Consider the following 13923-nt stretch of genomic DNA (forward strand, 5'->3'; position numbering starts at 1 on the left):
GGAGCTTACACTTGACTTGGTGTATTACTTAGACTTTCTGAAGAGAAAATGGAGCAAACTGCTCTGCTGAAACATACTGAAATGCACTGTGTTTAATTAAATTCTGGCTAGATGGATTAGGTTCCCTATGGCCATCTGATGTACACAGAAGAAAGCAGAGAGACCTGAAATGTGGATAATTAACAGTAATTTCAAAATGTTTAAGTGAACTCTTCATTGTTATTGCTTTGACTTTTTCATTATTATTGCTATGACTATTAAATTATTTGACAAATGGTGTTGATACTACCTGCCTGCCTATGAATATTAATTATTGTAATAACAGCAGTAATTTATATTTATTTTTTACTTTAAGAGAATCCAAGCCATTTTGCAAATCAAATCATTTATGTTGCAGATGTTTGTACTTATACTTATTTTTCAGTTTTGTGGCTTAGATTCACCCTGCCTAAATCCGGGCCTCTAACTGAGGCAATAAACTAGCAATCTGCATACCTTAGATATATACCTTCCTTGTATGGCCAAAAAAAACCAACATCATAATTTCAAATATCCTTCAAAAGGTATCTTTAAAGAATGCTCTAAAACACCTAATCTTTGAATTTCTCTCTACACAGGGTACATCAGAAGGTTGCCTCAGCTGGAAAATGAGTTTTAGTGATGCTCATTATCCCATCATACTTAGCTTTTTCAGATGCCAGGTTAGTGTGTCCTGATTGTATAGGTGTACTGGGTCTGGCTGGGATGGAGTTAACTTTCCCCGCAGCAGCCCATACAGTGCTATGCTCTGCATGTGTAGCTAGAACAGCAGTGGTATCACACCAGTGTTGTGTCTGCTGCTGAGCAGTGCTGGCACAGCATCAGGGCTCTTTCTAACCTTCCTAGGGGGTGTGAGAAAAGAAACATCACCAGGGAAGCTGACCTAAACCAACCAAAGGGATATTCCATACCATGTGGTGTCACACTCAGCAATAAAAGGTGGAAGAAGGAAGAAGAGCAGAGGGGTGGGCTCTCGTGAAAACGTTGGTCCTCCTCCTGAGCACTGGCTATGTGCATTGAGGCCCTGCTTCAAGGACATGGTCAAGCATCGCTCATTTGTGCGAAGTAGAGAATAATTTCTTTCCTCTGCACTTCCACATAGCCTTTTTTGTTTTGTTTTGTTTTGCTTTGTTTTTCCCTTTCCTCCTCCCTTTTCCCCTTTCCCTTTTTTTTTCCCCTTTAGTTAAATTGTTCAGTTAATAATAATCTTTCCTTAATAATTATTTTTTTTATCCTTATCCTTTTATCCTCAACCCGTGAGTTGTTCTTTCCTTTACTTCTTCCCCTCCTCATCTAAGGAGGGGAAGTGAGTGAGCGGTTGTGGTGTTTAGCTGCCTAGTATGGTAAAACCACAACAACAGGTGAGATTAAGCTCATGGCCAGATGTGCAGGCAGGAAGAAATATTCCTCTAATTGAGACTTGTAAAGATCTTTGTTAAATTGGTTTGTTGATGTTGTTTTTATTTTATTTTATTTTATTTTATTTTATTTTATTTTATTTTATTTTATTTTATTTTATTTTATTTTATTTTATTTTATTTTATTTTATTTTATTTTATTTTATTTTATTTTATTATTTTATTCTGTAGTAGGGTTTAGTTATGGCCCTCCCTAAACTCTTCTTCAAATGTAAGGACTTGCTTTGTATCACAATGGATGACCTAAATATTCACTTAATGATCTAACAAATATTATATGTCAAATCATGGAATCATAGAACGGCTTGGGTTGGAGGTGACCTTAAAGATCAAGTTCCAGCCCCCCTTCCATGGGCAGGAATGCCACCCACTAGACCAGGTTGCTCAGGGCCCCATCTAACCTGGTCTTGAACACCTCCAGGGCATCCACAGCATCTCTGGGCAACCTATGCCAGTCCCTCACCACCCTCTGAATGAAAAATTTCCTCATAACCTCTAATCTAAATCTCCCCTCTTTCAGTTTAAAACCATTCCCCCTTGTCATATCATTATCTACCCAATTAGAGTCCTTCTTCATCCCTTTTATAAGACCCCTTTAAGTATTGAAAGGCTGCAATGAGGTCACCCCAGAGCCTTCTCTTCTGTAGGCAGCTCTCTCAGCCTTTCTTCATAGGAGAGGTGCTCCAACCTCTTGATCATCTTTGTGGCCCTTCTCTGGACTCACTCTAACAGCCCCACTCCTGCTGCTGCTGGGGGCCCCAGACCTGGACGCAGCACTCCAGGTGGGGCTTCATGAGGGCAAAGTAGAGGGGGACAATCTGCCCTCTTTGAATGATATCTTTAGCTCCCTTCCAGCCCCCTTTCTTTTTATTTTATAAAAATTATAACTTGCAGTGAAGGCAATCTGATCAAGAAAATGGGAAGAGAAGAACCCCACACCTTCTATTATGTAGAAGTCTCAGAGAAGATTGCCATAGAGGGGAACTGAAAGACATGAGGGAATCAAAGGACATGGGAATACAAGTAAAAGCTGTTGTAAGAAAATTCAGCATAACAAAATTCAATGCAAGCTCTTGGAAAAAAAAATGAACATTTTATATTTGTTTACAAAATCTCTATGTAAGTATTCTCTCTGGGGACAGCAACAGGACTCGAGGGAATGGGATGGAGCTGTGACAGGGGAGGGTCAGGCTGGGTGTTAGGAAAAGGTTCTGCACCCAGAGGGTGGTCGGGCACTGGGACGGGCTCCCCAGGGCAGTGGTCACGGCACCAAGCCTGCCGGAATTCAAAAAGCATTTGGATAATGCTCTCAGACATAAGGTCTAGTTTTGGGTGGTCCTCTGTGGAGCCAGAAGTTGGACTCCATGACCTTTGTGGGTCCCTACCAACTTGGGAGATTCTGTGCTTCTATATAAATTGATGTTATGCACTATCTTTCCCTCAGAGATTTCACTCACATGCACTCTTAAGGACCACTTGTGTGCAACACAGCCAACAAGGGACACTGGCTGTCAAATATTTGTCATTTCTCTGATTGCCAATAGTGAGCTTGTTTTTTGACAGATCTTTCATATCCTTTAGGAACCAGTGCTTGTCATAGGGTGGTCTTTTGTTTCAGGATTTTGCTTACTCTAGTCTCCATAAATCTAAGGCAAAGTTGCTGCTTTTGCACATTTTTTCTTGTTTGTTTGAAATGTACATCTGTTTTTCTGATGGGCCAACAGGAAAAGGAATGCTATATGTCATATCATGGAACCTTGTTGCCATGTTCCTGTTGTCAGAAGGCAGCATCTTCTCATGACAAGTTGTCTGTGCTGAGGCCTTATCAGAGTGCAGGCCTTTTGGGCTTGACCTAAACATCACATTACTCAATTTTACTGCTGAGAACACTGTTCTGGGAGCAGTGTCCAGGGAATGGTGTTCTTCATTATCAGTACAGTCTATTCCTTTACTCCTTCCTCTGCTGTCTCATCTGGTGCTCTCACAAACATATGTTTCCATTCATACTGTGTTCATAACACTCTTAATATTTATTTTTTTTGTTACAAATCTCTACAACTTTAGCACACCAATCACTCATTTTATCTGTGTGCTGGGTCATTAAACAGTTTATCTGCCTGAGTCCATAAACATCCTCAAACTACAGCCTCTGTTTGCCTACAATATATGTCAAAACTATTTATGAAATACATGTTTATTTTACACATTAACAAATTCTTCCACTTGAAACACAGGAATGTGTGTATATTTCCTCCTTCTTGTCTGACACTGACCATCCCTGACTGACGCTAATGTTTTTGGTCTGCCAAGTGCAGTGCTTTTGCATATTCCTTCTCAGCAGAGGAGAAATCCATTATTTGAAACCGTGATCTATAATCTGAACATAGCTTGCTTTATTTGCATCTAGTCTTGAGCAACTTATACTTTTCTCTATCTAACAGAGTAGATTTAATTATAGATTCTTATAGCTTATACTCTGCTATGTCTCCTGAAACTGCTCCTGTAACAGAGCCTGTCACGACCCTGTGTAACCCGATTGACAGCTCAAAGCAGCAGTGGCAGCTGGTGGGAACAGTGCCATCTAGTGACATTATTATAACAGCATTAACACCATGCCGTGTTGAAGCAAGTAAAACCAGCTGAGAAAATCATCGTCAGAGATGGAATAAGAACTCTGCTAGATTACCCTTCTTACTCTAACAATGATGCTGATACATGTCCATGGAGAATTTAATAAAATTACCAGCTGTTTTTACTGTAGATATATTTCCAGGCAGGCATCTATGATTATTACACAAGAAATAGCTTCTGCAGATGCCATTATTCTATTACAGTATTCAGTTCCTAATTACTGTATTTTATATTTGTTTTATGGTCGGGCTGAGTTGGATTTCCTATTTTTTACAGACTAAAACTTTCAGGTACAGACCAGATGGTGGTTTCCCTTTATTAAAATGAATCACTTGTACACGCATGTTGCTCTTCTTCCTTTCAATGTAAACACCCTCCCTGTATCTAGGCCTCAAGCTGGATGGGAAACAAGTACAGTAGAGTGTTGTTGTTTGGACCAGTTCCTATTTTCAACCTCATTGCTGGCAGATGACCCACGGAGCAAGCCCTAGATAGAAAGCACATGCGAAGTCCGAAAATCATTTTGCAGGGTCAGATAAATAGTCCTCTTAATAATTTTCTATGAGCATGTGAATCACAGAAGAGTGTACAAAAGATCAGGCAGAGATCAGGGTCTCCTGATACTACCTTTGTAATTCATGCTGTTAGGAAATCTACTTCCCACTCCCCATTGCTTACGCAACAGCTGATAGAGTCAGAAAGTTCTTATTTCTCTCGTGCCCCCGTGTTTAGCTAACCGTCTTCTCAGACCGAAAGATATTTTGTGTCATGTTTCTGTAGGGTCACTTGCCTCAGCGCAGCTGCTGAGAGTATTACAGTGCTCAGGTCTGCACGTACAATCTTCCCGTTTCACTACAATGGAAATTTTTGAAAGACGGTTCTCACACTCCAACTAATCAGTTAGTGAGTAGTCATTTTGGAATACCCACACCAGAGCATGAGACACATCTCATGCATAATTGCTGCTGGGAAGTCAAGTCATTGAGTATGTGTTTGCAGAAGCTAACATAAAGCCATATATCATTTGGGATAGTTTTTACTTTTTCACAAACCTCTCCTCTCCCCCAAAATGTACTGTGCTGATTATGGATTAAAGAATCATTTTAACTTGATAATAAAGACAGAGCACATTCAAACATATGCAATGTAGTATGATTTTATGGATTTTTTTTTTTTAAATAGTTTCAGTCATGCAATTTTAATTGATTTTACCCTGATTTTACAGATAGCTGAGGTGACTAGTATGGCCAAGAGGTGATTAGAATGACCAGGTACCTTAAGCGACTCATGTACTCTCCACTTTTTCCTTGTGTCTTGGAGAAGAGTTGGACACACAAATTTCTACTTTGTAGAAAGAGACATTATCTATTCATCTTATTGTCTCCCATCTTATGATGCAGTTTTCTTATACTTGTCTTTGCAAGGTTTTTGACATTTTTCAGTAAAATCTCTGAAAACATCTCAGGAGTTTTTGATAATGTAGAACTAAAAACTTTAGTCTGTTCTACCATGTAACCTTAAATTGTCTTTCAAACAACATTAAAAAGCCCGGTCTTTTAAAGTTTTCTACACTTCATTACAGTGGTCTGCTTTCAAATATTTGGGCTACAATTTGCACGTATCATGTGTTGTATACTATATCTTAGAGCAATTTTGGAGATTCACAATTGTTTGTTCTAAGTGATCCAAAACAAAGATCTCTGTTCAAGCACAGGAGTGAGCTTTCTTGGGAAGACTAAGGCAAATCAAACACCACTTCTATACAGTGTTTCTGAGGAAATGATTCCTGAAAAAATAGTAACTATTGACAATACTGCACCTACAGGGATCTATGTGGTGCATGGTGGTACTAATTTAGTGCTAATCTCTTGCCTGTTACAGTACTTGAAATGCATTACATCTTCTTTAATGTCAGAAATTGTTAAAACTACCTGAAAATTTATATTTGACATAGAAATAAGGATTATTCTAAGGTTGGATTAGCTGTGTCTCAGGGAGAAAGTGCACAGATGGCTGCAAGGGGATGCCATTCTGGAGCTGGAGCTCCTCCTGGTGCTGACCATAGCCACGCTGACCAGGACAATTAGCATCCAATTGCCCTGTCAACCATTTTGCTCTTCAGGCTAAATTGTCCATGTAAATAACACTGTAGGCTAATTTTCACCATGTCTTTCTTCCCATTTTCCTTAATGAGCTACTCTGTTAGCTCAGACCAATAATTTTTTGTATCCATTGAGGTGTTTCTTAGAGCTCAGAGGGAATGGCACCCATATGGTCTGACAGCAAACACTGTTCATAGAGAGAAGGAACCTGAATCATGTATTGAATGAACATGATGCTTTAGCTTCTGAAATTCCAGCAACCTCAATACTTGCTTCTAAAGGACTACAGGAGAATGTTGTAGATATCTGCATAAGATGGTTGCTCTATCAACATGTTTATTGGTGGTAGTTGATAATGAAATACAGAACATTTTTCATAAGGGGACTATTCTGCCATTGTTACAAGCTTTATAAATTTTCATGGTGAAAGCTGAAATGCGTATTTACAGGACAGAAAGCTTTCTGAACAAGAATCCTATTTTCTACTGGTTAACATGTATACAGAAACTGGGGTAAAAGCAGTGGGAATATAATCTATTATAAAACAGTATTTCAGTTTGTTTTATTTATCAGGATTGCACTTTATGGGCTTCCCCAGACATAATTCAATGTGTTAGTACATTAAGTAACTCATTCCTCATGTTCATATTCTTCAATTATTATATATGTCTCTTTATAGCTTTGTAAGTTCCTCAGAAAATGTGATTTTTGCAGATGCCAGGAATCAGCATCTCCTCCCAACTTCAGTGGAAATGTACTTAACAGAATTAGCATTTGTTGTTAAGGAGGGAAGGTAAGATTTTCAAAATACGGGGTTAGTATCCAGTATCCTGAAAATGTTGAAACAAATGTTGTAAGAATGAGAATAAGAATTTTTCATGTGTAAGTCTTCTCACAATTTTATCAGACTTTTCATCTCAATAAATATGAGATATCAAGGACCCACAAAATTCCAAATATTAGGTTTTCCAACTTTTTTCTTTGCATTTTGCTACTAAAAGAAGGAAGGAAATAAAAGTTGGGGGGGGAGGGGGGAGAAGAAGATAAGAAAAAACAGATATATTTTTCATTTGTAAAAAGGATACAAAAATAGTTTGATTTTTTTTTTTTCTTTTAAACTAGCAAGACAAAAGTTTTTCAAAGGACAATTTCAATCAACTCTTTTTGTCATGGATTTCCTACCAGCTAGTATAAACCAGCTTGATTAAACACTAGTTACCGGGGTGAATGTTAAAGAGCAGAACAAGGTATACTTTACCACCACAGGCAGCATATGAATTTAAGAAACTTCAGAACACAGTTGCCATGCAGTGGACCTCCCTGTCTTCATCATTATTCTGTTATTTTCTGAAACTGACCAAATTCCTTTCTCTTTCTTTCAGTCCAAATGAAGCCACCTTATCTTACAAGGGTGTCTGCTAAATACAGGTAAAAAGGGGATGAGCAAAACCATATTTTTCCTCAAAGACACAAATGCTCCTAGTCATTCTTTATAGTGTCTCCACTTTCTCTTCCCTTCACAGTGTAAATAAAAGACTGCACATATGCATCAGTTGCTCAGGACACAATACAATCTATGAAAAATGTATTGGACATGCCACATTCCAGTTTTGTGAACTCATATTTCTACCCAAGATTTTCTGAAAAGGGACAAGGGAGTTCTGCCTCATGACAATATCACTTCCTCTGTTCAGATATAACATCATATGTATATGATTCTTATATGTAATGGCTCTTGCTTTATGTTTCAAATGCAAAACTGCATTATACTGCTCTCAGACATCCCTCAGACACATCTAGCAGTTAGGTGCTGCAAGATGGCACACAGAATCTGTCTCATTGTAGATAATAAAACACCCTTCAATTTAAAACATCTGCTGGGTGATAACACATCTACAAACCAGATCTGGATCTGAGCTGTGCAAATGGGGTTAATTTCTAATTATGGCTGGAATGACAAGCAATACATGACTTAACATGTAGTGCAGACTCACATACATGTACTAGCTTGCTTCCTGAGATAGCTGGGAGGAGGAATAAATTAATTCATCAGAATAGCTGCATTCGGGATTGTGTGCAATCAACTTACAAACTGACTCACAAATGGAAAATTTGGCTAGAGTGATTCTGGTCATGGTTGTTCGATGATGTCCAGATTGCCTCAGCATGACAGCATTTTGTATGCAAAGTTACAAAAGAATCCGCTGGTCCACTTGAAATGAGGTAGTGCTCCCTATCAAGTCGATTACTGTTGCAGGGACAAGATGTAAAACAGAGAATGAACACTAGTGAAAGTCTGTTTAATTCCCTTTTACATTTCTCAGACCATTTGCTTTATTGCAGCAAATATGATGTAAATCTCCCTGAAGTCATACTAATAAATCTTATGGTGTCTGCTGAGAGTCTGCCTGGAAGCATTATATACCTCACAGTGTTCATTTTCTACTACTGTTCTACAGGAACTGTTATTTTCACCCCAAAGACTCTTTTATTTTCTACCATTTTGTGCCATATGTTATCATGTTATTGCTGTCTTGGAACTGGACTGAGTTGTGCTGTAATAATGTTTCCCACTTTTTCTGTATTTATACAATCCCTTTGACGATGCTGTCAGACTGCTGTCACAGGATCATGACGAAGTATTACAGAAGTACCTTAGATATACCCTAATGAGGAACTTTCAGAAAGTGTTTTTGGAGAGTCTATGGGGATACCATTCCTTATGATGTGGTGTTTCTACAGTGTGATGATTGCTGGATAGTTTAGGATATTTTGATTTATTTTGATTTGAGGTCTTCTGTGTCTTCTGATTAGATATTGTATTCCACTGCTGTGTCATTGGCATATCCTTCTGTACAGAAGTAGAATTATTTGAAATTAATCTTAATGCTTTTAGCTAAATTCTTTTACAGATTTTAATCTGTAACCATGGGATTCAATAATGTTCTCTGTGCTGTAAGATAGACTTTAAACTTGTTTTACCATTTTCAGCAAAGGTCATAGATGGCATCAGCAAGGAGAGAAGATGAAAAGGTCACAGATACAGGATACTAGTCTTTAGTACCCACTAGAAACAGAAGTAGTTGGTAAGTCAAAAAGCATTTTAAGACCTGAGATACTACACTCACACTGCAGCAGTTAAATTACCTAGATGACATATTATTAACTCAAACACAACATAAAGAGTGACCACAATTAATTTAAATATATTTCAAATTTGCATTTTTTTATAAAAGTGAATTTTAATAGAAGTCTTTTATTTTATTTTTATTTTTATTCCCCGAAATTTCAGAGACTGGACTACTGGACTATGAGGATAGTCCAGAATAGCATATGAGAATAGCAAGAGACTGCACTACATATCTTGCCTTGGAAAAAAAAAAAAAAGAGAGAGAGTGAGAAGGACCTTCTTAAGCATTGAATGCATCCTCTTATGGTAGTGACTTTTACAAGAATGTATAATATCTGGTGGAAATAACAAAACAAATGCTGTATTTTGGATACAGCAGATGTCAAATTTTAGGGTTAATATAAGCAAATATGGACTCTATGTTTTCCTGTAGAATGTATTTCTTATAAATCTTTCTTATTTCTTATAAATCTTTCTTATTTCTTATAAATCTTTACTTGCATTTATACATTCATGCTAGCATAGAGCGAAATACTGCTCAAGTATGAATAACAAGTTTCAGAACTACCATCAGAGATCATAAGGCATATTGGAGGAGGCTTGTTCTACCAGGTCTAGTAAAAACGGTGAAGATGACTTCTATAAGATACTTGTCATGATTATTACTCTTTTTATCACATTGTAAAGGACTCTTTTGCCATATTAAAAAAAATAAAAAATAAAAAAATAAAGTGGACTACATGCAAAAATATCTTGTGTTGATAATTTATTTCCATACCTCAAAGAAAAAAAAAAAAAAAGAAGAAAAAAAGAAAAAAAAAGAAAAAAAAAGAGAGAGAGAGAAAATAAAAAGATACAGGGTAGAAAAAGATTTTTTTTAGAAAAAGGTAGAATTTTCAAAAATGTTCCAGTTATCTAGATTCATAATTCTCATTTCTAAATGTATCATAGAAGCAGGTGTCCACTTCACTAATTCTATGTGTGTGAGAATTACTTAAGCCTAAAACAATCATACAGACTCTCTGTTAGTCTATGGAGTGAAATAGTGAAATATCCAGAGGAGAATGAGTTCCCAGTATCTTATATGCTTGCTTTACAATGAAAAGCAAGCTTATCTTCTTTATATTTATATTTTCTATTTATTTATATTTATATATATTTATATTTTCTATTTATTTATATTTATATATATTTAATTTATATTTTCTTTATAGAAAATATATATTTTCTCTTCAAATTCTGTATAGATAGTCTAGGCAACTAGCTAAGATGTAAGCAATCAATTATCAGCTATCTAACTCTAGGTTAGGTGAGTTCTGTTTTCTGGGTTCCCCTTTCAGTAGTTCACATTGAAATTAGTCACCTAAACATCTTTTTGTTCCTGTCTATGATGTATCTAAAATCCAAAATTTGAAAAAAAGGGGACTTGTGAAGGCAGGTGGCTGGTTGATTTCTATGGGAGAAAATGATTCTCTCCCTAGTTTAGTCTTGTCATGTTTGCAAAAAGGATAAAATCAGATCAGAAGGTTTGCTGGTTTAGAAGTGAAATGAGATTTTACGGTCAACATGCAAGAACAGTCTAAATCGTCCAATGTCAGCCCCAAGGACATAAATTCAATACAGCACAAATAAAAACAAAGAAAACACCAACACTTTGCTCCAGCTCCAGCCAGACATACACACACAACATCCAGAACAGTGTTGTCATTTATATTTGTGAGTCTAAGCGTCTAGTAGACTTTATATTGTAGTAAAAAAGACTACTTTATGAAATTTAGGATCAAACACCTCTGTGCTTAAAGGAGATGCAAGTCTTCTATTGTTCTTGACAGACTCAAAAAGCCCTCCAGTATTAGAAGAATAGCTGTCAGGTTTTGTGACTTTTTTTTTTTTTGACTAAAAATGTGTAATTTTGAAGAAAAATGTTTAATTCAAACCGTACATGTTTTCTTGCCCATGTGACTACCCTTAAGTACCTTTATCAAACAGAACAAATACAACTGGAGACCTAAAAGTAATATTGTGTTTAACATTTAAACATATAACTAATTTTTATGTATTTATCCTAGTGCTTTACTTCATATTTCTGGGATCTGAGACACTGAGACTCAGCTAGTCTATCTCATTTTTGCTTACTGCCACTTTCTAGTTAATGCTCTGTGTACAAAGGCATGTTATTCAAGTGTTCCTGTTGCAACTTAGAACTTTCTAACTCTTTATGTGGTTGGACTTGTGTTTTTGTATTCATATAAAAACTACTTGGGGCTGGAAGTTTGGCAAAACAATGTGAGGAAGCATCATGGAAGGATATGCTAACAACTAAGTAGTAGTCCAGACTTATGCTTATGAGCCTTGTGTGGGACAACCCAGATACCTGCAGCAGTGCAAATCTCTTCTGCGGATAAACTGCAATTTTGCACCCTGATTCAGCCAAGATTATGAACTACTGAGATGAGTGTAGCATTGCATTTGGTGCCTGGGACTTCACTACTGCACCACTTACACTTAGTTGTCCGTCAAAAGATCAGAAGGATGGTACATCCCTGCTCAAGTCATGTGGCTGTATACACCTTTTATAGTGATGAACTCCGAGGTCTGGGATTTTCTTGTAGTTCTCCATATAGAGCTCTTTTCCACTTAGGTTGCTCTGTTGAACTTTTGCTGTATATATTTTCCACAACACTTTTCCCCATAGAAACCAGGAATAATAACTTTTTTTTTAAAGCTGTGGAAAATATTTTAAATAATGCTAAGCTTCTGGTGCTTCTCCTCTCCAAGCTTAATCACAATAAATATTTAAAAGGGACAGAGAAGTTATTCAAAGAGCAGGCTGCATTTTCCATTACATTAAAAAAAAATTAAAATAGAAAATTGACGTTTTGGTACTTCTTTAAAGTGTTCTTGGCAGATCCATTTTTTGAGATAAAATTAAAATGAATGCAGAAAACCTTTCTTTTATTTTAAATAGAACTGTAAGCATAAATACAATTAATCTTGAAGGTGTGTCACTCTGGTCTTTTTATATGATGGCAAGAGTCCTGACACAGCACTACTAAAGGATAGCTACTGTGACAAATTTAGAAGTAAGATAAAGGCTTGATATGCTTTAGCTTATATAATTTCCTCCTAGCATTGCCTATGTAGCTATATTAGTGTAAGACTCTGGTACACATAGGTTTAAAATAAGTCAAGTAATTTATCCATACTTATTCAGCTGAAGATCCATGAGAGGTTTTGTGAAAAACAGCTGGTTCAGTGTCAACAGTTCAAACAAAACCTGTGTGTATATGTGAAACAATGGTGATTTCAGCTCTTTGCCTAAGGAATGGGAGAGACTGAGGGCTTGTATGCAGCTACCTGAGTTGGGCTAATGAGTAATAGTTCTTTAAAGGCCAATTATTTGATTGCTAGTGTTCGTGGGCCATGAAGTACGTGTTGAGGGAGGTCTATGGACTGGTCTGCAATGTGGGAGAGAGCTGTACTCAGCAGAGACTCCACATATTGCAAAACAGCTCGTTATGTGAACAGTGTCCAAAGCACAGGTACCCTCTGCTGTGTGGAGAGTTAAATAATCCAAGACAATTAGAGTGGAAAGTGCTCAGCTGGGAGCTGTGGCAAATTAATCCACGGCTGCAATGGATTGTATTCACAAAGGTGAGTGCTATTTCATGAAAACGTTTTCCCACTCCCGCTATTCCTTCACCATTTCAATTCCTTCAGGTTGAGCCAGTCAAGCATGATGCAAGCCTGCAAACAGCACGGAAACTATCGCCAGCATGTTAATGGGCTTTGGCACTTAATTTTGCCTGCTGCGAGCCAGCAGCCAAAACTCGGCGGTTTCGTAAGATCTGCGCACTTTCCCCCCAGAGTCATCAGGTAATATGGCTGGCGGCGCTGCGCTCTGCAGCCCTTCAGCCCTGATGGCTGCACACCCGCTCCCCGAGCAGGGATGGCAGCGAAAGACTGGGGCCTAGGCCAGGGCTGGGGCTGGGGTTGGGGCCAGGGGGCAGCAGCCCGCAGTGGGGGGCGTCCGGGGGCTTCTGAGCAGTGGCTACAGGCATTCGGGAGGCGGGCGTGGGAAACTGGATGGGAGGTTTTGGGCAGAGACACCTAAAAATCACCCCATTTTTCTCATTTAGTTACAAATCCGAACGCATCTTAAACCATTTTGCATTCCTTGTTATTTATTTATTTATCTGGCGAATCAAGAAGCCCAAACGCAAAAAAAAAAAAAAATCATTCTGGATCAGAGCAGAATGTTTTCTGACGTTTTAGAGCTTTCCGCTCTCCTTAATCCTTCTAAACATTCATTTACAAAGCATTTTAGCTAAAAATTAAAGCATTCAATTGGAAAATAGAAAATGAAACATTCTGGTAGCTGCTACATTTATTTTCATTTACTGTACCCTTTTTTTCCTTCCTTTTGAAACAGTTTGATGGAAATGGGTGAATCAAATTTTCATGTTTTAATTAAGAAAATCTTTCCATTACTTTTTTCCCCTTGTCTGAAATCACATTTTTTTTTTTTTTTCCAAAACGCCACATGATGGGTTAAAGATTTTATTTTGTATCATCTTTAATGAAACATAGATATATAACAGAA

This window comes from Anas acuta, chromosome 1, assembly GCF_963932015.1.
Source record: "Anas acuta chromosome 1, bAnaAcu1.1, whole genome shotgun sequence".
Taxonomy (NCBI): Eukaryota; Metazoa; Chordata; class Aves; order Anseriformes; family Anatidae; genus Anas; species Anas acuta.